General features: G+C 59.8%; 1 protein-coding gene across 8 annotated transcripts in view; it reads left to right on the top strand.

Moving 5' to 3' along the window:
- Positions 1-676: 676 nt before the first annotated feature.
- SHANK3 (SH3 and multiple ankyrin repeat domains 3) overlaps positions 677-21,712 on the top strand; it is a 375,879-nt gene continuing 354,843 nt past the window's right edge. For all 8 annotated transcript variants that reach the window (XM_087764022.1, XM_087764023.1, XM_087764025.1 and 5 more), the window contains exons 1-2: positions 677-752; positions 10,021-10,070. The gene's annotated coding sequence lies outside the window, so the exon portion shown is untranslated. The remainder of the gene's footprint in view (positions 753-10,020; positions 10,071-21,712) is intronic.

The following is a 21,712-nucleotide window of genomic DNA, read 5'->3' on the forward strand; positions in this document are numbered from 1 at the left end:
GTGGGCTCAGCGGGGCTGGACTGGCAGCGCAGGGCTGGCCCACGGGTCTCGGCCGGGGCTCGGGCCATGCATGGGGCAGGCCTGTGGGGCAGCACGAGGCAGGGCCGTGGGGCCGGGCCGGCAGGGTGAGGAGCCCTGCCCTCCGCTCGGGGCCTCCCGCCGACGCGGCCCGGTCCCGGGAGCGCAGGGCCCGCTTGCGCGGCCGTGGGGTGCCCCACGCTGGGGGCCAGCGCTGCCCCCGCCCGCAGGCCGCCGCCCGCCGGCTGCTCCCGGGGCTGCCGCTGGCGGGGCCGCCGGCGGGGGAAGGCCGAGCCGGGGCCGGGGCGGGCGCGGCGGGTGGAGGGTGCTGGAGGGCAGCGGGGAGCGGGGGGGACACACCAGGGTGCCGAAGCGCCGGGGAGCAGCGGGGGAGCGGAGATCCCGGGGCGCCGGCGGTCGCTGCAGGCGCGGGGCGGAGACCCCCGGGGGCGGGGGCGGGGGCCGGGGCCGGAGCAGCCGCCTCTGAAGTTTCCCTCTGCCCGCCCCTTCCCGCGCGCACCGGCTCCCCGTTGCCATGACAACTCCTTAAACTAACACCCGCTGCCGGCGGCGGGGGCCGAGTTCGCGGAGGATCCGCCGCGCGCGCCGCTCCCCGCCCCGGCCCCGCCGCCCCCGCCCGCCGCCCCGCGCCTCTCCCGCTGCCGGCGGCCGCCGCTGCCCCCGGCCGCGCCGCGGCTATGGTGGCTCGGGCCCCGCCGCCCGCCGCCCCGCAGGTAACGAGCGGCCCCGGGGCAGGGCCGGCGCCGGGCTGCCCCGCGCGGCGGGGGCGACGGCGGGGCCGGGGCGGGGAGCGCGGTGCGCGGAGCGGTGCGGAGCCGGGCGCCCGCCCGCGGCGGCGGGGGCAGCCCTGCGCGGGGGAGCGGGCGGCTGCGCTGCCCCGGGGATGGCGCCCGCGGGGGTCCGGCTCGGGGTCCGGCTCGGGGCGCGCGTTCGGGCGGAGGGAGGGCGGCTCGCCGGGGCACGGGCGGGAGGGCTCTGCCCGCCGGCGGGCTGCACCGGGGCGGCCGGGGTGGGTGCCACGGCGGCTGGGAGAGGGGCTGCAGCGGCCCCGCGGGCGGGGAGAGCCGCGGCTGGCGGGGGTTCGCCGGCCGGGGCCGGGGCCGTGCGCGGGGGGCCGCGGGGCAGCAGGGGCTGTGGTTTGCATTGGTGTGCTACCGGGTGCGGGCCGTGGTTTGCAGTGGGGCGTATTTGCTGGGCGCAGGCCCGTGGTGTGCCGTCTGGTGTGTTCCTGCTGGGGAATTTGGCCGTGGTTTGTGGCTGGGTGCCCATCCTGGGAGTTAGGGGCTGTGGCGAGCGGCTGGGTATGTGTTTTAGGGAATGGGGCTGTGGCTTGCGTTGGGAGGTTTACGTGGGGTGGCCGTAGCTGTGGCTTGCGTTGGGAGGTATACATGGGGTGGCCGTAGCTGTGGCTTGCGTTGGGAGGTATACATGGGGTGGCCGTAGCTGTGGCTTGCGTTGGGAGGTATACATGGGGTGGCCGTAGCTGTGGCTTGCGTTGGGATGTCTTGGGGGATAGGGGCCGTGGCTTGCGTTGGGATGTCCGCACTTCAGGATGGGAGCTATGGTTGGAACTGGGGTGCCTGTGCTGGGCAGTAAGGGCTGTCACGTGCTTTGGGGCACGTGGACTGGAGAGCAAGGGCTGTGGCTGTAGGGGGAGTCTGTTTTGTGGGATAAGGGCTGAGGTTTGCGGTGAGCTGAAGGTGCTTGGGGACAGACGCCGTGGTTTGCAGTGACACAAACATGCTGGGAAGTAGGGACCGTGGTTTGTGGTTGGGGTATGTGCTGGGGAACAAGAGCCCTGCTTTTGAGTAGCATGCACACAAGCAGAGCATGCATCAGAGGATGGGGACCATGACACCTGCGGTATGGTCCAGAAGCATTTAGGCAGGCAGGGGGACTTCTGGTGAAGGCATGGCATTGCTTTTGTAGTGTGTGCCATTGGTTTTGTAACTTATCTGTTTGTGGTCCTTGTGTATCTGTGCATAACGGGGTGTATCTACCCCGCAGGGCTTTGCAGATACCTATGCATGATGCTCAGCGCACCGTTTTTCTGTGTGCTCTGTTGTCTGCGTGTAAGCACGATCTGTGCAGTAAGTCATCTCCCCCCCAGGCTGTCATGGATAATGAGCTGTTCTCTGGGCTTGGGGTGTGCTGGACAGTCTTGGGTAAGGGATTTGTGTGGTTGTGTTCTTGTGTCTGGGCCTCAGCTTGCAATTTTGCCTGTCCCTGGTGTCTTGGGGAGCTGCTGGAAAGGTGAGAGTCTGCCGCTCTCCTACTCTTCCAAAACTGGGTCAAGGAAGCAGGAAACTCCAGAGCTGGGTTTGACTGCACAGGTATGGTTGGTACCCGTGAGTGCCTGCGGATGCCTGTGTAAATCAGGATGCTAGCATGAAGGGAGCAATGGATTTAAGCAAATAGGATTTAAACAGAAACCATACCTGCTGTTTGTTGCCTTGATGTGGCTTAGGGACATGGTTTAGTGGTGGACTTGGCAGTGCTGGGTTAATGGTTGGACTTGATGATCTTAAAGGTCTTTTCCAACCTAAATGATTCTATGATTCTATGACAGGGATCCTCGAAGCCTTCAGTGATGTAAGGGTTACATCTGTCAGGCTTCTGTGAGAAACAGTCAAGCATGAGGCTAGCTTTGCAACGGTACCTATAGCAAGGTATGGTGGGAAAATGTCCTGCTGTGTTAGCATACAAGGCGTTCTTTTAGCTGTTGTGTGTTTGTGCCAGAGTCTTGGGTTGTAAGGAGAGGAGCTGAGGACTTGGGCACTGACCTCTGCAGGGCTCTGGTCTCCTCTTGGTCTAGGTCTCCCAGGGGGTGCCGCTGCCCAGGATGTGCAGTTGCTCTTGGTCAGTGTCTGCTGGGCTGGCCAAGCGACGCTTGCTGCGGCCCTTGCAGATGTGGACCTTGCACAAGGCCCCACGCTCTGAGAGTGTGAGTGGGAGCTAGAGACCTTGGGACTGCGGGACTGGCGTGCGCATTGCCTGCGTGCCGGCGATGAGGCCTGGGGCTCGACTGGCCTGGGAACAGTGTGGGGGCAGGGAGGGCTCCAACCTGGGGCACGGTAGGGTCTTGTCCCCCCTCCCCCCTTTATAAACTTCACTAAAAACTTTCATTGTCATTCTGTCTCAATAGTGACATGCAAGTAATGGAGACAGAACATAACAAGTTTCCATCATTTCTTTTTATACTAACACTTAAATGCATTATAAAGTTCACGTGCATTTTGCACCTGCACAGTAGTCCTCTGTGGAAGTTTTGCTGACTATGCCAAACTTGCAAGGTATGTGGCAAAAAGGGCTGAGGGCAAAAAAGGGCAGAAAGGACAATATTACAAGGTCCTTTTTTCAGATAACTTTTTTTTCTGTTATACAGCATGTAACACCTAATATTCATATAACACCTAAGTATTCTTAATATTGTTATATTGATATGCATAATGCATATCTGTACTGTTTGTGTTTTGTACTGCATTGTTCACTGAAACCACTGTTGTGTTCTGGAGGTGCACACAAACAGACACACAAGCAGCCCACTACAGAATATTCTGTTGAGATTTCCACCAGCTAAAAATTATTACCGCTGCCTCCGCACAGGAGTGCGTAAGTGCATATGCAAACGGTGAGGCATGTGTGTGCAAGTGCTGAGGAGCAGAGCGCGCGGCGTGGGGCGTGTGTGAGGTGGGGAGGGGGCTGGGGCAGGCTGGGCTCCCCTTCCCGTCTCACAGAGCGCAGTAAAGCATGTGTGAAGCTGGGGCGTCCCAGTGAGGTGAGGCTCCCTGATGGAGGCACCCCAGGAGCCTGGGGGCGATGGCAAGCTGGTCCTGCCCTGGAGCACAGCACGGAGTGCGTGGCTGCAGTGGGGCTTTGCAGAGCTGGGCTGGAGGCTGCTGGTGGTGTTTGGGGTAGAGCTGCGCTCTCCCCTGAGAGCTGGGGCAGGGGCAGGTGTGCGGTGGGGACGTGGGAGCGGAGCTGCTCCTGGCAGCCGCTTTCAGGAGCGAGGAGTGTTCCAGGGATGGGCTGCAGCTGGGAGGTCGCCCGTCAGCGCTGCTGGCTCCTGCCCTGCTCTCCCTTTGCGCAGGAGACGAGGAGAAGCTGTGAGGGGAGCCGGAGAAGCTGAGGTGAGCAGAGCTGTGGGGCATGGAAAGGGTCCCCTCCCAGGCAGCAAGGGGGACCAGCTGTGCCCTGCCCCGCTCCAGCCTCCTCTGCCAGCCTCCTTCCCCAGCCCAGAGTCGACTGCTAGCCCGGGAGGTGGGATCTGGTGGTCCGGCTCTGCCCTTGGCACCAGGGACACAAGGAGCAGGAGCCGCGGGGTGCAGCGGGGGCTTGGCAGCCTCGTGGGGCTGGCAGTGCTGTGGGGTGGGAATCCCCTCTGCCATGGCAGACCTGGAGCAGGGGGAGGCCGTGCAGCTAAAACGAGTACAAAGAGTAAATTGCCATCCCACTCCTAAATGCAGCTGAGCTGCTGTAACTGTGACAACAGGCAAAAGCTCTGGTTCATGAAGTGTCTTGGCTCCTGTTGGCAGCGTGGGAAGGGGAGGCAGCGCTGGCTTTGTGGAAGTCTCTCAAGGATCAGCCCAAACTTTCAGGGGATGGGGTGTCTGTGCCACTACCAGCAGTCGGGCTGCCCATCTCGTTATGGGGAGCAGAACAAATGGGGACTTTCGTAACCCGAGAAGCAGGTCGATCAGGAGACTCTTCTATCATTAAATATTGAAAGAACTTCTCTGGCAGCAGCGCGTTCTCCCCTCACTGACAGCAGCTCTGTGAGTTTGTGATTCTGGATGTTGTATGGGCTCAGCTGTGACTGCACGGGTGACTTTGGGAGGGAATGGGGCTGTGCAGAGCCTGGGACAGTGCAGGGGGACCATCCGTGCCAGCTTCTCACCGCAGTGAGCCCCTCCCCAAGCAGAGCCAAGCCCCCAGGATGTGTGCAGGATGTGCGCTCCACAAACAGCCCCCTGCAGCCTCCGCTTGCCACGAGCCCGCTGTGGCGGGGCTGGGCGGTTGGGATCCAGCGCAGTCCCTGCTTTAAGGGGCTGCTCATTTGGAAGGAGCTGGTTCTTTGGGTTGCTGTTTCATGCCAACGTGGCTGACTTTGCCAGCTCCAGAACAGCAGAGAGACCTTGGTGGGCAGGGGTGGGTCTGGTGCTTGGCTGGGCCTTGTTTGCACTGAGAAACCCAAGAGTACAATTTGGTTCAGGGCTGTGCTTCTCCCCAGGACAGAACTGATGGGTCCTGGGCCATGTCCCACCTCCCTACAGCTGCTCCCCCCCTTGGGGACTGCGGGGCTCCCGCCCCCAGGAGAGGCTGGCATTCTTGGCTTATTTAAGGAGTGGTTTAGACTTCCAGGTCTGGATTCTTCTGCTTTTTATAGACGTCCTCAGGGGAGTGCAAAGAATGGCAGGAAACGCAGCGGCCCCGCAAGTTGCTCAGCCCTGGACACTATTGTTCAGCACTGGCGGAAGCTGGCCACAGGCAGGGCTGCCCGGGGGACCTTCCCCTGCTTGGAGGAAGCTCAGCGGCAGCTCAGTCATGTCCTTACAGCGTCATGTAATGTTTCCTGGCCTTGATAGAAGGGGACTACAGCTCCCGGCGTGCATGGGGATACAGGACATCGCATGCTGGGGCTTGGGGGCTGCAGGCTGTACCCCTTCCTCAATGTCTCCTGCTCCTCTGCAGGGTCGCAGATCCCTGGAGCTGTAACAGGAGCCTGCTGGGACATGATGGTCATACTTGAGCTCGCCCTGACTGTCTGCTCACCTCCAGCCTGAGCCCCACAGGCCCCTGGGGGCCATGTGGAGCAGTTGTGCTTGGCCAGGCTGTGCCAGGCAGTGCCGTGCTACAGGGGCAATTTGGCGGCGGTGTGGCCAGACCAGTGGCTGAGCTTGGTCTTGCGCAGGGATGTGCAGCGGTGTCTGCCCATGGCACCGCAGCCCTTGGCCTGGGTTTGTGGCTGCCCTATTGCCAGGGAAGGCTTCGTCTGCCTTTCTTGTCTGGAGCAGCTGGAATGGATTCCTTGGCGATGCTTGTGAGAGGGACCAAGTGGCATTGTCCCTTTGTGGGGTCAGGGCCCTGGGAGACCTCAGGAGGCAGAAATGGGTATGTCCCCTCTGTATGATCCCTGATCACAGGCATCTGTGTGTGTCCCATCTGCCCTATCATAACCCCATGGACGTCTCTCTGTGCGGCGGGGCGTTCCCACAACCCTCCTGAGACAGGAGTCTCCAGATGCTTCCCACCTCCCAGTTCTGTTTTGGGGACAGTTTTACTTCCACTGACTTGTCATTTCAGATCGTGTTGTGTTTGTTAGACTGCTGGGAACCAGCTGCTGTGGTTACTGCGAGTCTGCAGTCCTTGCCTCTTATCCTGGAAAGGGAAGAAGCTGAACGTAAAGCAGGGAATCTGGACATTAGTGATAAAAGAGTCAGGCTTACACAAGCAAAAGGCCGAATTGCCATTCATGAGAAAGAGGAATAACGGCCTCCCTGGAGCTCTCCCTGCTAGTCTGAACAAGGCCCCTCTGGCTCCACAGACAGCAGGGTCCTCAGGGACTGTGAGGGCTAGGATCCTGGTGGTGTGCAAGCTGCAGTCTAAATACATCACAGATCATCTGCATAATTTATTCTTCTGTGAAGAGTTTAATTTATCAGGTCCCATAATAAACTCATAAGTCTCCTTTGCCTGTTATCAGGGTTGGCAGAAGATGCTCATATTATAAGCACTTAATTTATCTCCTGAGCTGCTTCCCGTGCAGATCGGTGCCTTTGATGTTACTGGATGTATATTCCCATGGTTGATGTTCCACCGGCCCCTCATCACCTGAGGACAGGAAAGATGGTGCTCAAGAGGCCCCGCTCGGGAGGAGCCCAGGAGGTGGTTGTGCTGGCCCAGATCTGCTCTGGAGGTCAGGGTGGGGTGGAGACAGTGTGGACGAGAGCCAGGTGGAAGAGCCATCCTGCTGGAGATTGAGCAAGGCTGCTGCCAGTGCTGGGAGCCACCTCTGCAGTTCAGAGGCATCCTTTGGGACCGTCTTGCTGCCTGGCCCGCCTCTGGCACTGCCCCGGGGCCGCAGAGGGGCAGCGGGTGTTGCGGGAGCTGGGGAGCAGCTGCCTGCGCTGAGGGGTGATCCTGCTGGCTGTCAGCAGGCTGCAGCGGAGCCTGCAGGAGGGGGCTGCACAGCCATGCCAGATTGCCGCTGCTGGTAACTTTGGTTGGTATCCTCACGCACAGAAACCTCTAGATCTGCCCGGGAACTTGCACTGTTCTGGGCCTCAAGGGCTTCCTGTGGCAGTGAGCTACACCGTCAAGTTACAGGCGATGTGGAGAAGTATTTCCTTTTCTTAGTGCAAGATCCCATGACATTTTCCGCTGCCCTCATGCTGTGAGATGAAAAGAGCAGAAGCGTCGTCTCCTTTCTGCAGACTGTTCAGGATGTTACAGCCTTTTATCTGTGTCCCTTCTTATTTGCCTCCTTCTAAGGCAGCAATCTCCGCTCTTTCTCTTCTTATGACGGTTTTCTTGCCCTTTGGTCATTCTTGCCCCCTGTTTCTGAGTCCCCGTGGTTTTGCATTTTCCCAGGGAGCCCTGGTGCCCAGTCCTGCACTCGTTAGATGCGTGGGGCTGTGCCCAGGATGATGGCTGTGCAGGCACCTACTCCCCACGTGCTCTGTTGCCTGTTTCATTCCTGGTGCTGCCTGCGCTGCCCCAGCCCTCCCAGACCTGGGAGGACGGTGGTAAAGCGCAGCCAGGGGCTTGCAGCTCAGCTTCCCGGGGTTGTGCCATGGCTGTCCCAGCAGCCCGCACAACCTGGGGCCTTGGTGTGTATCTGGGGAAGGCTCCCACGTTCCAGATGACTGCTGCATGTGTGTGGTTTGGTTAGCTGTCCATCTGATGCCCATGCGGAAGCCCAGACAGCGTGGAGCTGGGCCACCAGGCACGATGGGGTGTTTGGGTCATGCTGACTTTGGGGACATGTAGCTGTAGCCATGCCGTATAGCTCCAGCCTAAACCCACCGCGTCCCTGGGCTGAGGCTGTCTGGAGGCGGCGGGGTGAGCTGGGAGCACGAGCTGCCCGAGACGCCTTTGGTGGACGGGGAGTTCCTGCTCTGCGGCGCCACACGACGCACCCCCTCATCCGAGCCTCCTCATTGCAGCAAACAAGTCCCCTGGCAGTGCTGACAGTGGTGGGGTGGGAGGGCTGGGGCTGGTCTGTGCCCTTGCCTGGCTTGGGACCATGCTCTGTGCTGCAGCAATGGATTCGGATGGTGCGTGGGTGGCAGGGAGGCTGTGTAGGTGTCCCAGCCTGTGCCACTCTGTCCCCAGGGGTGCTCCCCCTCAGCCCTAAGCTCTGCAAGGCTGTGCTCCTCGAAGTTTGATGTCTCTGCAGGCACAGCAGTTTCGTGCTCCACCTCCTGCACTGCTCAGTCTTTGTATTCCCAGTGCTAAGGGACAGGAGAGAGACCCAATTCACTACGGTCACTAAATGTCCAAGCAGGACACACAAATGCCCTGTACTATTTTGTTTAGGTCCTACATAAACAGCTGTGGTAGGTTTCCTCTGTTTTCATGGCACAGGTGTCCTGTGAGCTTTTTCTCAAGAGAGGAGTCAATGGGGCAGTGGCAGCTGTGTCCGGAGCATCGTGCTATGGCCCTGCTGGGACCTCAGCAGTGTCATTTTACAGAGAGGCACACAATAGCTGCTAAGTTTTCTAGGTGCATCACAGATTCTGTGATCCCTCTGCCAGTGGAAGCTGGAGTATATCTTATAAAATGTTTAAAGCCTGGTGGCACCCCAGCTGCCCACGTGGCACACCGCGAGCTCTCTGCAAAAGCGGGATCCTTGCCGCGGCCCCTTCCCCCCCGCAGCACCTTGCACTTGCTGACACCAGCTGCAGCACAACAGGCGTGCTCCAAGAAATCCCAAGTCATACATTTTTAATTTTCTACAACAGAGCAGCCATTTCAGCCACTCACCCAGAAAGGATCTTTAATGAGAAGTGAGGAGAGCGAGCATGCACATTTCCAGCACATAAGAGAGCAGAGACATTATGGATACACTTTTCTCTCTTCCTGGCTGCCCGTAGCTATTCCTGAATTTAGCCTGCGGCACTTGCCGTGTCATCTGCTGGAGATGGGCTCAGCTGGGCCTTGGTCCCCATCACTCGTCCCAAATAAGAGAACAAGAGGGTCGACCCTGTGGAGGAGCTGACCCTTAGCGTTGCTGGCATTTCAGCTCAAGCCTGCCTCTGCTCTCAGGCTGTGTCCTGCCCAGGACTCTGCCTGGGAGCGGCTGAGCCAGGGTGGGGGAGGCGCACGAGGACCCCCGCCGACCCCGGGTGGGAGAGGCGCACGAGGACCCCCGCCGACCCCGGGTGGGAGAGGCGCACGAGGACCCCCGCCGACCCCGGGTGGGAGAGGCGCACGAGGACCCCCGCTGACTCTGGGTGGGAGAGGTGCTCGAGGACCCCCGCTGACTCAGGGCGGCTGTGTCCGCCTTCCCTGGCGCTCGGGCCCGGACTGTTCCCTGGGGAAGCTGCATTGCCCTTGTCAGTGGTCTTGCTGAGCTGTGCTGCGGGGCCAGCAGGGGTAGGGGGCTGCCAGTCCTCCAGCCTGCCTGGGCAAGGGGCAGAGCCCTTGTAGCTCTCCTCGGGGGGCAGCAGACATACCTGTCCACGGGGTGAGGATGGGCAAGGAGGGCTTGGGGTGCAGTGCTTCTGCTTGTGCAGGCAGGCCGGGGACGCGCTGCTGTGGCGGGGTGGCAGGTGTTGGTGCAAGCCGTAGGCGACCTTGCCTCTCTCCCTGGTGTCCTGTAGGAGGTTTGCTCTGGGGCTGCTCTTGTTCCCAGCCGTGCGGGTTCCACACCTCCCTGCTGTCCTGAGACTGAATCTGCTGTCTACATGTGTGCAGCGTGCCTGGGGGGCAGGCATGCGGTGCACTGCACTGATGCTGTCCTTGCTCTGTTGTCCACAGGTTGATGAAGAGGGAGTGCTGTGACCCTGTGCCCGTGACAGTCATTTCAGGTAAGCATTGTTCAGTCCTTCCCTTTTCCGGGAGGTGGTGGGGAGAGAGCTCAGGCTGCTGAGGGCCCTGCAGCCTTGTCCCAGGAGGGGATGGCCTGTCTGGGGCAGTGGGGATGGGGACCCAGCTGTGGTGCTGAGGGGCAGCTGTGTGGAGAGCTGAGGGCAGAAACGGGGCTTGTGAGGGCTGGCAAAGGATGGCAGGGCTCAGGCTGCAGGGGACAGGACACATTCAGGCAGGCTGCAAGCGATGCAGAAGCAGTTATGAGTCAGGGGGTAGGTCATTACTACATGACGTGCTTTGAGGAGGCATCAAGAGGAAAGGTCCCGGGGGACACTGGCTAATCAGGTCTGCCTGGGCCCATCCAGCTGGGATCCAGGGTGTCCTCTCTGATGGGATCTCCCCAGGCCCATCCAGCTGGGATTCAGGATCTCCGTCTGGGACAAGTACCACTGGTCTCAGAGGACAAGAGGGTTCCTGGACATCACACTGGTGTGGGTGCTTCTTTCAGCCCTGGCTGTTCGGATGCTGCCTCATGCAATGGGACTTTTTACTGCTCTGCCTGAGGACACCGGACCCTTTGCAAGTGCTGCCTGTCCCCAGCACTGGTGTCACCCCACAGCTGTGCTCACAGATTGGGTGCTGCATGCACGCTGCTCTACAGACCAGGGCAAGGTCTTGATGGGAGCTGGGTGCGAATGTGCAGCATGTTGTGAAAGGCATTTTCTTTGGCCGCACTGAGTCATTTATGCTTTTGGTGCTGCCTCTGTGGCTGCTGTCAGGCTGGCATGAGGTGAATTGCAGTGCCATGGCGCGAGGCCAGCCAGCTCCGTATGTGCACAGTGAGCCCACAGCACCATTGCTGGCAGGTGCCAGAGCTTATGGCCCACAAAGGGAAGAAAAGCAACAGTGGGTGCCCCTAGCCCAGGATGTCAGGCCAAGGGCAGGGGCAGTGCGTGCTTCCTCGCAGGGCACCGAATCGATGTGGGCAGGGGAGGAATGCAGCAGCTGCTTGCTGTGACTGTAGTAGGGCCAGAGCCTGGCACAGAGGGAGGGAAGGGCAGCCAGAGCTACGCTGGGCACAGGGAAGCATGACGGACAACATGGGAGAGGGGAGCAGGGAATCTACTGCCCACAGCTGGTGGAGAAGCAGCTTAAGCTGTCAGACACAGCTGGGGAAAGGTAGAGGAGAGATGTTCTGTGGGAGTGGGAGATGGCGAATGACAAACGTCTGCCGTGATCTGGGGCTGGTCTGTCCCCTACCTGCCTTATGTTCTTTGCTTGGTGGTAGGCCCAGTCTCCTGCCCTGAGTCGTGCACTGCCCTGGCCTCTGCATGCTCCTCTGAACAGCCTTCTCTCTTCCCTCGCCGCAGGGGTTTCTTGGCGCCCAGCAAGGACCCCAGCCCCTACCTGGCATAGTACCGGCCAGTTCCTGCCAATGGAGGATCTGGCTGATGCTGTTGCTGCTCCAGGTGTGCACACCTGGACTGTGTCCCTGAGGGTGTGTTCCCACCTACCGCTTGCCGTGCACCAGTGCAACCAGTGCTGGGGCTTGCAGAGGAGCAGGACTCCAGCTTCTGCCCCTGTCCCCAGGCTGTGACCTGCCAACCCCATTCTCTGCAGCTGTTTGCCATGTCCCACCCCAGGGCAGGGACGAGCTGAGAAGCGAGGGACCCCCGTGCACATCCACACCATATGGACACCTCTGTGGGGCTGGGACTCAGAAAGTCACAGCCTCACCCAGCCCCTTCTGCCTGTGCACGAGGCAGGCTGGGCTGTGGCGTGCAGCAAGCAGTGTACGTCAAGCTTCAGGGTGAAGGCTTGGAAACCAGAGGATGAAACAAAGGAAGCGTAAAATGCTAATGCACAAGAATAGTGGGTGCTTTTTCTGGCTTCAGCAGGCTCTTTTCAGAGCCTGCAGCTTCGTTCCAGGACCCCTGAAATGCATTGCCACTTCGCCTTGTAAATCCTCCAGATAATTCAGGCTGCCCATGCAGGGCTGGCTGTGCTGCGTGGGCCGAGCCGCGTGGGCTGTGCTGCGTGTTTCCGTGCAGGGGCTGGCTGCGCTGTGTGGGCTGTGCTGCGTGGGCTCTGCTGCGTGTTTCCATACAGGGGAGTCGCTGTGCCGCGCCATGCCTTGCTGTGCCAGGCGGTTCAGGGCTGGGGAGCTGCTGCGCCGCGAGGGGTGCTTCCCTGCAGGGCTGTGCCAGTTGTCTAAGCACCGGCTGCCAATGCAGGGCAGGTGCAGTCTTGGAATATGTGCGGTGGGGATGAATTGTGTTTGTACTGAGATGTGGGCATTTATCCAAGCTATTCTACTGGCTTGTGTGTTCAATGAAGTCAGTCCTGCCTGGTCCCAGAGCACATCCATGACTTGCAGGGCCCAAATCTGATTGCTGTGGCAGCATCATTTCTGAACACTAGCAGCAGATTACTCCACAGAAGACCGTGCTCTGACCTGGTCCTCCTCGTTCTGCAGCAGAGCAGCAGAACCCAGTGGGAGCGGGGCCCCGCGGAGCTGGGCTTGGTGAAGGCAATCCCTGTTGCAGGGCTTTGTTCCTAGCCCTGAAGGGGAAAGACTGTCCTTCCCTGCTACAGCAGGAGCCCAAGTCTGTGGGACACAGGGAGGCTTCTTAGCATCTGTGGGAGGCTGTGGCTGAGCCAGGAGCCTGGCTCAGTCCTGCCCGACTCTGTCCCTGCCATGGCTGCCCAGCTGGCTGCTGCCTGGGACCTCTTCCCCAGCTCCTGCCAGTGCAGCAGCTCTGCCCTGTGTGGCCCTGTGCTGGCTCTGCAAGGTGGGACGGGGCTGGAGGCAGGGCTGGGCAGGGGTGCAGGGAGGGGAGGGGTGCCAGAGAGGCGATTAGCATCTCAGTCCCAGACAAACAGATGGAGGCAGCGTTATCCTATTACCTAAGGGCTAAGCAGGAGAAGCTGAGCGGTGCGTTCAGGCTGGCTGATCAGTGAGCGCTCTGGGCTCCTGCAGCGGCAGGATGTTTTTCTGGGGTGGCAGCCACCCCAACACCAGCTCTGGATAGTGTCTGCACCCGGGCAACACCGAGTCCCTGGGAACAGGTCAGATATACGCTCCTAGACATGGGGTCAGCACTGGCAGCCCTGGACCCTGTGCTCTGCTCCTGGGGCCTGGAGCTTTGGCAGGGAGGCCAGGGCGCCCGCAAGGCTGGGGTGCTGGGGCAGTGCAGGGGCTGTGCTGGGGCAGGGCCAAGGCCATCGCAGGTGAGGCTGAGCGAGGGGATGGTGATGGGACCTTGCTGGTGGCAATGATGAGGGGGCAGTAGGTCCTGGCAGCAGCAGGGCTGCCCAGGTTGCTTCACGGATTGTGTAATTCCTGGAGGTCCTTGGGTTTCTTGCTTCCTGCTGTGTTGTGCTCCTCCTAAGCCGGAGCCGGGAGGGCAGAGGAACGGTGCAGGATTGCAGGGGGTACAGGGCAGTCTTGAAGTCTGTGCAGCCCTACAGCTGTGCAGGATGGCAAGCTGGGTCAGCCTGGGCCATGGCATGGCCCACACGTTGAGGGGCTGGGTGTCTACCTGGCTGTGCTGCAGTGGGTCTGTGCCTGCTGCCCACTGTGCAGCAGGGACACAGAGGTGCTTGCTGAGATGAGGGTGGGAGACGTGGGAACCTAATGCTTGGATTTACTTGTCCTTGGGCTGTACCACCTTCCTGGGCTGTGCTTACCTGCAGTTGTGCCCAGCGGTGGTGTGGGGAGGTGGAGGGAGCAGATGTGCTTTCTGCCAGCCTGTCCATGGTGGAGCAGGCTCCAGGGTCTTGTTCCTCCTGGTTGTGTCCTCACACGTGTCTCACCCAGGCGTGCTCTTCTCCTGCATCGATGGACTGGGAGTGTGCGTGTGTGGGGTCCTTATGCTCCAGCTTCTCATGAGGACCTGATGGGGGTTCAGTGACTTGTGGGATGGGAGGAGATGCTAGTCCATCCAGCGCACACCTCCGGGCAGAGATGTCTGTGGCCAGGCTGGTCCACGGGGTGCTGGAAGGGTCTGACTCCCTGCTCTGGTCTTGGTGGTGAATTCCAGCTGCTCTCATGGTACTGTGGATGGTGCAGTGCCGCCAGTGAGGAGAGGTCTGTCTCTGTCCCCGTTGGTCCCGCACAGCAGCGTGGCCTGCTGACTGGGCAGGCAGAAGGCTGCAACGTGGGTGCAGGATTGGGGGACCCCGGCTGGGGGTGCACAGGGCCTCGCACGTGCTCCATGAGAGCGTGTAGCTGTGGTTACCAAGGTGACTGTGTTAAGTGATGTTCCTATGGCTACGCACCGCTTGCGCTCGGAGTTACTGTGGGGGGAGTGTGTGAAGCCCCCAGGATCCCCAGTGCCTCCCAGTGAGGCTGTTCTCATTGCAACCGTCCCCTGGCTCCCGCTCTGGAGACGCCTTCCTGGGGTGGGAGAGGCTGTATAGGCAGCTCTCGGTGCTGAGCTGCCCCACAGGCTGTGGTCACTGCTGGGCTCTGCAGACCCTGAGGGCCCGGGGCTGGACCAACCGGCCGTACACTGTCTCTGCCTGGGTCTCTGTGCCCAGCAGGGAAGGACCTGTGGTTTGCAGACACCCCTGCTGGGAAAGGCTTGGGGCAGGCCCTGCATCGTGATGGGGCTCTGGGGACACCCTCCCCACTAGAGCAGTAGTCACCATATCTGTGGAGCCCTGCATGAGTGGTGTCAGCTCCTGTGAGGTGCTCTCATGGCACACAGAGCCCATGGATCCCAGCTGCATCTCGGGGCAATAGTTCCTGCAAGCTTCAAAGTCTTCAGCCACCTCTGCCTTTCCCAGGCTCTGTTCCTCCCTTCAGCCAGGTGCACCCTGAAGTGGGGTCCTGGGGGGACAGGCTGGGGTGCTGCGTGGCCCGTGGGGCTGACTCCGAGAGCGTGCTGCACAAGGGAAGGGTTGAGGGCATCCCGGGAGGAAGGACCGTGGTCACAGATGCTTTGCTGAGATCCGGAACAGATAGGGGAGGGGGCTGCGGGGCAAGAAGCAACAGGTACTTGCCCCATCTCTGATGGAGAAGAGCTTGGGGAGGGCTGAGACGTAGTTCAGTTGGAGAGGGAGAGGGGATGTGTGGGAAGTGGCTCTCCACTCTGGATTTGTACTGGAATGAGCCCAGGCTGGAAGGCTCAAGAGACTGTCCTCACGTGGCCGGGGCAGCCGCTTGCATCTTGCTGCTGCTGTGGGAGCCTGGAGCCCCACGCAGAGATGTTCTCCCTGAGGGCAGTCAAGGATGCACAGAGCCCAAGAAATAAGGCTGGGATGCTACAAACCCAAAATTGCCTGAGAGTTAGCTGTTCCTGTGCAAGACCAGGAGCTGGCTGGCTCAAAGAGGGTGGGAAAGCAGCCAGAGTGCAAGCAGCAGACCCCGGAGAAGTGGGCGTGGGACAGAAACCTGGATTTAAGAGGCTACAGGTATGGCCAGGGCTGCGTGTGCAGTCTGATAGGGCTGGATTACAGACTTTCCACCCCAGCCCCTCATTCCTGATCTTGTGTCATTGTTCCTCGCCACTTCTGCTTTACAGGAACAGCTAGAGCTGTGAGCTGCTCCTGCTAAAAGCCATCACGACAAAATGGGCTTGGTTTTAACCTGGGCCAGCTCCCTGGGCCAGCTGGCAGCCTGGGCTACCTATATGTCTGCATGTCCAGCCCAGGGGTGGAAGTGACTGCACAGGGATGGGGGCAAGGACCAAACCACTGTGTCCCAACATTGCTGCTGAATGCCTGTGTGGTGCAGCCTCAGCATGCCCGTGCTGTCCTGCCCACCAGACCACTGTCCCACCTGCCCAGCTTGCCAAGGGAAGAGGGTACGTGGCCAAGCAGTGGGCAGGGCTGAGCCTGGCAGTGGCCATGCTGCCCGAAGCCACACTCAGGGCTGTGTGGCCAGTGCCTGGCACCGGATAGCACTATACCCTGTGTGGGGACCGCAGGGACAGAGAGGGTTTGCTGGCCTATGCTCCTTCCTCCTGGCTGGGACCTGCCAGTGGGTGCTGCTCTTCCACTGTGGGAGCTGGGGGTCCTGGCTGGGACTGTCGGGCTCCTGCTCTGCCGTGCGCAGGCTGGCAGGGAGCTCTGCTGCCCATCAGGCCACCTCCAAGGGGTCCGGCTCCTTCCCGCAAGGGGGGAGTCCTGCATCCCCCACGGGGCGATGGATGGGGCAGGCAGTGCGGCCGTGTCCTGGAGCTAGGCATGCACAACCCTGTGGGAGGCAGGCAGCCAGGAGTCTGTGCAGGGCTGTGACCTGCAGGAAGCATATGTGTTTTGGGCCAGGGATTACTGCTGTCTGTCCTGTTGACCTGAAGAGCTGGCTCCAGCTGGGACAGTGGCAGGAGTGAGCAGAAAGCCTTTGCTTTGGCCAAGTGGGGCTGCCCCGGAGCCAGGCTGGCGGGGAATCAGCTCCTGTGGTTTTGTGGTGCTACACTCGCTGGTGGCCGAGCACTGGGTTCCTCTCCTGTAGCAGTTTGCAGCAGACATAGGCAGGCAGTGAGGGACTGCAGGACAACTATTAAGGACAACTCTTGGGAACCCCTGTGCCTATTGCTCCAGAACTCTGCAGACAGGATCCCCTACAAGTCGCCACCAGCCATGCACTGCAGCTGCCTCCACATGTGCGTGTGCTAAGGGAGTTCAGGGGTGCCCCTGCCTCTTTGCTGGGCACTCAGAGACACAGATGAGCCCTGGTGTTCCCAGGCCTGCACTGCATGGGCGTAGGATGCTGCTCCTTACCGTGCTGCCCCTCACTGGGGTCAGCACTGCTCTGCTGTCACCCCAGGAGAGCCCAGCGCTGGTGCAGCGGGTTTGCTCCCAAGAGCAGTGCGTTGCGGGACTTGCCCTTTAATCATCCACACATCCCTAGTGACCCACTAACCCTGGCAAATGGAGACAGGGAAAATCAATTGGCAGGAGAATTACCCATCAGGGCCTGTAGGACGCTGCGGCCACATGCAGGCCGATCAATGAGCACTGCTCTCTCTCCCTCTCCCCATTAGCTCTGGGCATCCTGACGCTCAGTCTGGGGCCACAGTAAGCACGGTCCTGCCCCTGCCCGCATGGGTTCTGGAGGACATGGGCAGCGGTGGCAAAGGACAAGGTTGGGCTGGTACAGACTGCTTTGTGCTACCTGTCACGTGGAGCTGGGACGGAGCCATGGCAAACAGCAGGGCCGACTGACCTGCTTGTGCCCAGATAAGCAATGAGGACGGCTCCGGCATCGCGGAGCCCTAGCTCTGGGCAGGGCCCTGCCTGGCAGCCCCGGGCACAGAGCTGGCAGGATACCAAGGACCAGCCCTGGGTCGGTGGGAAGGTGGCCCGTGGGAGCCCCAGACTTCCGACACCCTGTGCGGGGCACTGAGCTCAGGCCCTGCGGTGGGGGCAGAGCAGCAGAGTCCCTCCCGCTCCCTGTCCCCCCTGCGGAGGCCACTGTGCCTGCAACCATCGACCGTGCGTTCCAGCTGCAGCCACAGCCGGCCCTGGTAAATCAGTAACGTCTGGCCTGTGCGAGAGGACGACTCTGCTTGTCCCATGGGCATTGCCAGCCAAGCGAAAGCGGACGCTCCCCGATCCTTTGAGGTGAGGGCTTGACTCCCTGCAGCGGTGTGGGAGGGCTGGGGGTTCCGGGCAGGGCTGTTAAACATGACCCAGGGCTCCCAGGTCCTGGGAGGACTCAGGGGTGACGAGGAGCTTGCATAGCACCTGCACACAGAGCCGGGGCCAGGCTCAGTGCTGTTGCAAGAGTGGAGCCTGGGGTGCCGTGGGAGCCGCTGGAGCAGGCGTCGGGTCTGGCCTCTGGAGGGGCAAGCATTGCCTGGGGCTCCATGGCCGTGTCTGCAGGGTCTGGCAGGGCAGGGGCGATGCTGGTGCAGGTGGGTGGACTTGCTGCCTTGTCCCTGGTGCAGCTGCCTCTCGTGCTGATCTGAAGTCAGGTGAAGTCTGTCCTAGTCAGTCCTTTCACTAGCAGTGAGGCAGAGACGGTACCCCAACAGCTTGTCCTGCTGCAACTGCGACAGCCCCAGCACATGGGGCTGTTCCCAGTGATCCCAGTAGTGACAGCCCCACGTGCTGCTCTCCATACCCACCCCGGCAGCGACACCGCCGCAGAATGCCGGATCTCCCCTTGGCTCCAACTTGTGACCCTGCTGTATCCACCCACAACCCCAGCGCGGCGCGAGGAGCCCTGGAGCGCAGGGACCTGGTGTGGTTTGTGGCTTGGCAGCGTGTGGCCATGGGGGAGAGCTGGGGTATGTGTGCTTCTCCCACACATAAGCATGACCCGAGTACCTGGTCCCTGCAGAGTCGGTGCTGCACTAGCTGTTGCTCCCTGCCATCTCTCCCAGGAAAGCAGCGCTTGTGCTAGAGAGCAGCTGCCTGCAGCCTCCTGTACCATGCCCGAAGCGCCAGCCCTTGCTGCGCAGGCACACCTGGGGACGTGGTCAGCCAGATGCTCCCTTGCTTGCGTGTCTCGGGAGACCCTTTGAGGAACAGGGAGTCACAGAGTCACTGGGCGTGTGAGTGGAGAGGTGAAGCCCAAGGCAGTGCCCCAGCAGGCTCGCTGTGCGTGGGAGGGCAGGTGCTGGAAAGGGGAGGGAATTTAACCCTGATTCAGACAGGGAAAACTGCCAGTCCCAGGCAGGCTGCGTTGCTTGCTGTAGTAGACTGGTGCTTGGAAGTTTCTGCAAGACAGTGTGGCTGGATGCGGGTTAACCCACTCAGGTGCTTGTGGCTATGATGCCTGGGTGGCCAACAGCCCCTGCAGAGGAAGATGCAGAGGGTATGCAGTTCTGCTTTGCCCCCACGCTAAGACTTGCAAGATCTCCCTTGATTCTGGAAAGATTGTTGCTGTTGCTGTTGAGGTGTTAGCTGCCATTGTCCTTGTTTCGTTTCCAATGCTCCCTAGCAGACTGTTAGCATCCGTGGGACTGCTGCTGGGGCGGGAGCTGATACCTGCCTGCGATGCGCACTCTGGGTGACAAGGGTTTTGAAGCCTGGAAAGGCACGACCCATGCACAGGACTCCTTTGGAAGTGCGTTATTTTGTGTCCCTACGTATGAATCCAACCTGCGACATGTCCCTGTGAGTGGGACCCCTCCCGAGTAAGCCAGTCCCTCCAACTGTGTCCCTGGGGGAAGGGGTCTGCCGTGCAAGAGGAGACCACCTAAGTGGCACTTGTTTAGCCTGCAAAGTGAAGTCTGAGTGTGGATCTAATTGCTGCCTGTGATATGTGTATAAATACTTACATAAACAAAGGAGAAGAGCTGCACAGGCTAACAGACAATGCTGACGCAAGAGTAGGGTAAACTAGCCGTGAATGTGTGGGCTAGAAATTAGGCCATTTCTAACCATCACAGCAAAGAAGGGTCTGAAACAGCTTTCCAGGAAGAGGAGAGCGAGTGAGAGGAGACCTGGAGGAAGGATTTGGGTAAGAGGATTTCGGATATGGCACCTGGGGTGCCAGCAGCCCTGCCCCTGAGGATGGAAAGAGCAACCTCCCACCCTCCCGCCGCCTGGCGCTGGCCTGCTCTGGCTCTGCACAGCACTGGGCTCTCACCCCAGGCTGCAGGACCTGGTGCCGATGCGGACAACAGCCGCCGGTCTTTGCGCCCCTCTCTGGGCTCCCTTTGGCTGCAGCAACCCGCTTTTCCCCCTGCCACAGGACGGAGTGGCAGCACCTTCCCTCCTCCCCAGCGAGGTGCCAGCTTCCCCTGTCTCAGGAGCAGTTCCAGCTGGCACCCCGCTGCAGAGTGCCTTGGTTTCTTCTTCCTGCTCTTATCGTGCCCTGGGGCTGCTTGTCGTCTTCAGATCTCACCTGTTGCACCTTTCTAGGTCCCACCACCGCAGTGCCAGCACTGCACGTTTCCCAGGATTCTCCCGGCCGGATGCCTTCCCTCCAGAGGAAGAGTAATTCAGTGATACACCGAGTGGGAGCCGGGGTTCTGCATTACCTCTTAACCCAGGGGGGACCTGGAGCCCCAGTGGAGAACTCTGAAGGTGCCAGAGCAGTGTTCAGCAGCGTAGCATGGGCTGATCCCCGTGGCATGGCTGCCCCTGTCGGGGGGCTTTGTGAGAGACGGCAGGGAAGGTGGCTTAGACTCTGTAGCACTGGGAATGGTGGAGAGTGGGGCAGGCCATCAGGGAACGCTGTTTCTCACAGCGTAAGAGGTAAAGGTGGCTAGACTTTACAATCTCTTGTGAGGGCTATTGCAAAGAGTATTTGGAAATCCAAATAAACTGCTCTACTCTGGGTTTCACTTATTGGTGCTCCTGGTGGCACGTGCAGGGAGCTCTACTAGGCTAGTGAGGCGTGACTTTCTTTGATAGAAGCATTACTGGTTTGTTCCTCTCGCTATAAAATCTTCTTGAAAGATTTTATAACTCTCTTTGATGATTTTTCATCCGTTTCTCCTGGTGTTAGAATAAGACTCATTGGATTATAATTTCTAAGATACTTGACTTGTATCTTTTTTCAAGATAAGTGATTTTTTTCCTCAGCAGAGAATTTGATTTAATAAGAGAAAATGAATGTGAATGACTCTGCAAGTCTGTAATGGAGTTCGGGGGTGGGGGTGGCCAGTGCATTTTTCCAACCGTTCACAGTTGTGTCTTTAACATTATTGGGAACTAATGAGGTACCAGAAGATTGGGAAAAAAAGCAAGAATAATCCTGACAATTGCCATCTGGAGCATTTAATTTCTCCCCCTAGTGAAATAACAAGACAGAAAAAAAAGGAAAGAAATAAAATCAATGAACGGCAATAGTTGAACAGAACTACAGGCAGCAGACTGCAGGCACGGGCTCAGATGGGTGCTGCTGCCAGGCTGGGTAGAGGGAGATTTGCCCCCGAGAGGCCACGAGCCGGAGCCACCTCTGCCTGCTGGGACACCCTGGTTGCAGGACTGGTTTAGGGGGTACCTCCTGGCCTGCTTGGTTTGTTGCTGCAGGGTGGTATCGGAGGGTGGCTGAAGCTGTGCTGACTGAGGCAGCACAAAGGGACGGTTGTGGCATTGCTCCCGCGTAATTCCTTGTGTGGCAGAGGGAGGAAGGCAGTGGGTAGGAGCCAGGCCCCTCTGCGGCAGTGCATGTTCAGAGGAAAGCTGTAGCATTTGGGGGGTCTTGTGCAGAATGGTGCCCGCTGTGAGCGAGGTGTGCCCCTGCCTGCACGGTGTGGCCTGCACGGCATGGGCATGGCTCCGGAGAGGTGATGGGCAGAGCTCGGGATCCTTCCCCAACGCCTTCGGGCAGATGGGCCCGCATCCAAAGTATTCCTCTGTGTTGGCTTCAGGCTTCCTGCAGCTCACGGGTCCTCGCCAGCTCCATGAAGGTGCAGGTGTGCGCATGTGCCCCAGCTGCAGGAGGTCTTCCTGCTCTGCTGCTTGCGAGGGCGTACACAAGTGTGCGTTGCCATTGTCCCATCTGTTCCAGGGTCTGCCCGCCTCTGTGTGGATGCATGCCCACGGGATGCAGTCAGACCACGTGTCACTTGTGTTTCTGATGATTTATCGTCTTACTACGTGCATTTTTCCAAGCAGAACTTTGTGTTCCTCCTGCTCTTGTTTCTAATCTCTTTAAGGCCTTTTCACTTGTCTACTCCCACTTTCACACTGCATCTCATTAAGGTGCTGTTTGATCCCTTCTTCTAAGTCA

Source organism: Nipponia nippon, unplaced genomic scaffold (assembly GCF_047370975.1).
Source record: "Nipponia nippon isolate SJK-2023a ecotype South Korea unplaced genomic scaffold, ASM4737097v1 scaffold_3, whole genome shotgun sequence".
NCBI lineage: Eukaryota > Metazoa > Chordata > Aves > Pelecaniformes > Threskiornithidae > Nipponia > Nipponia nippon.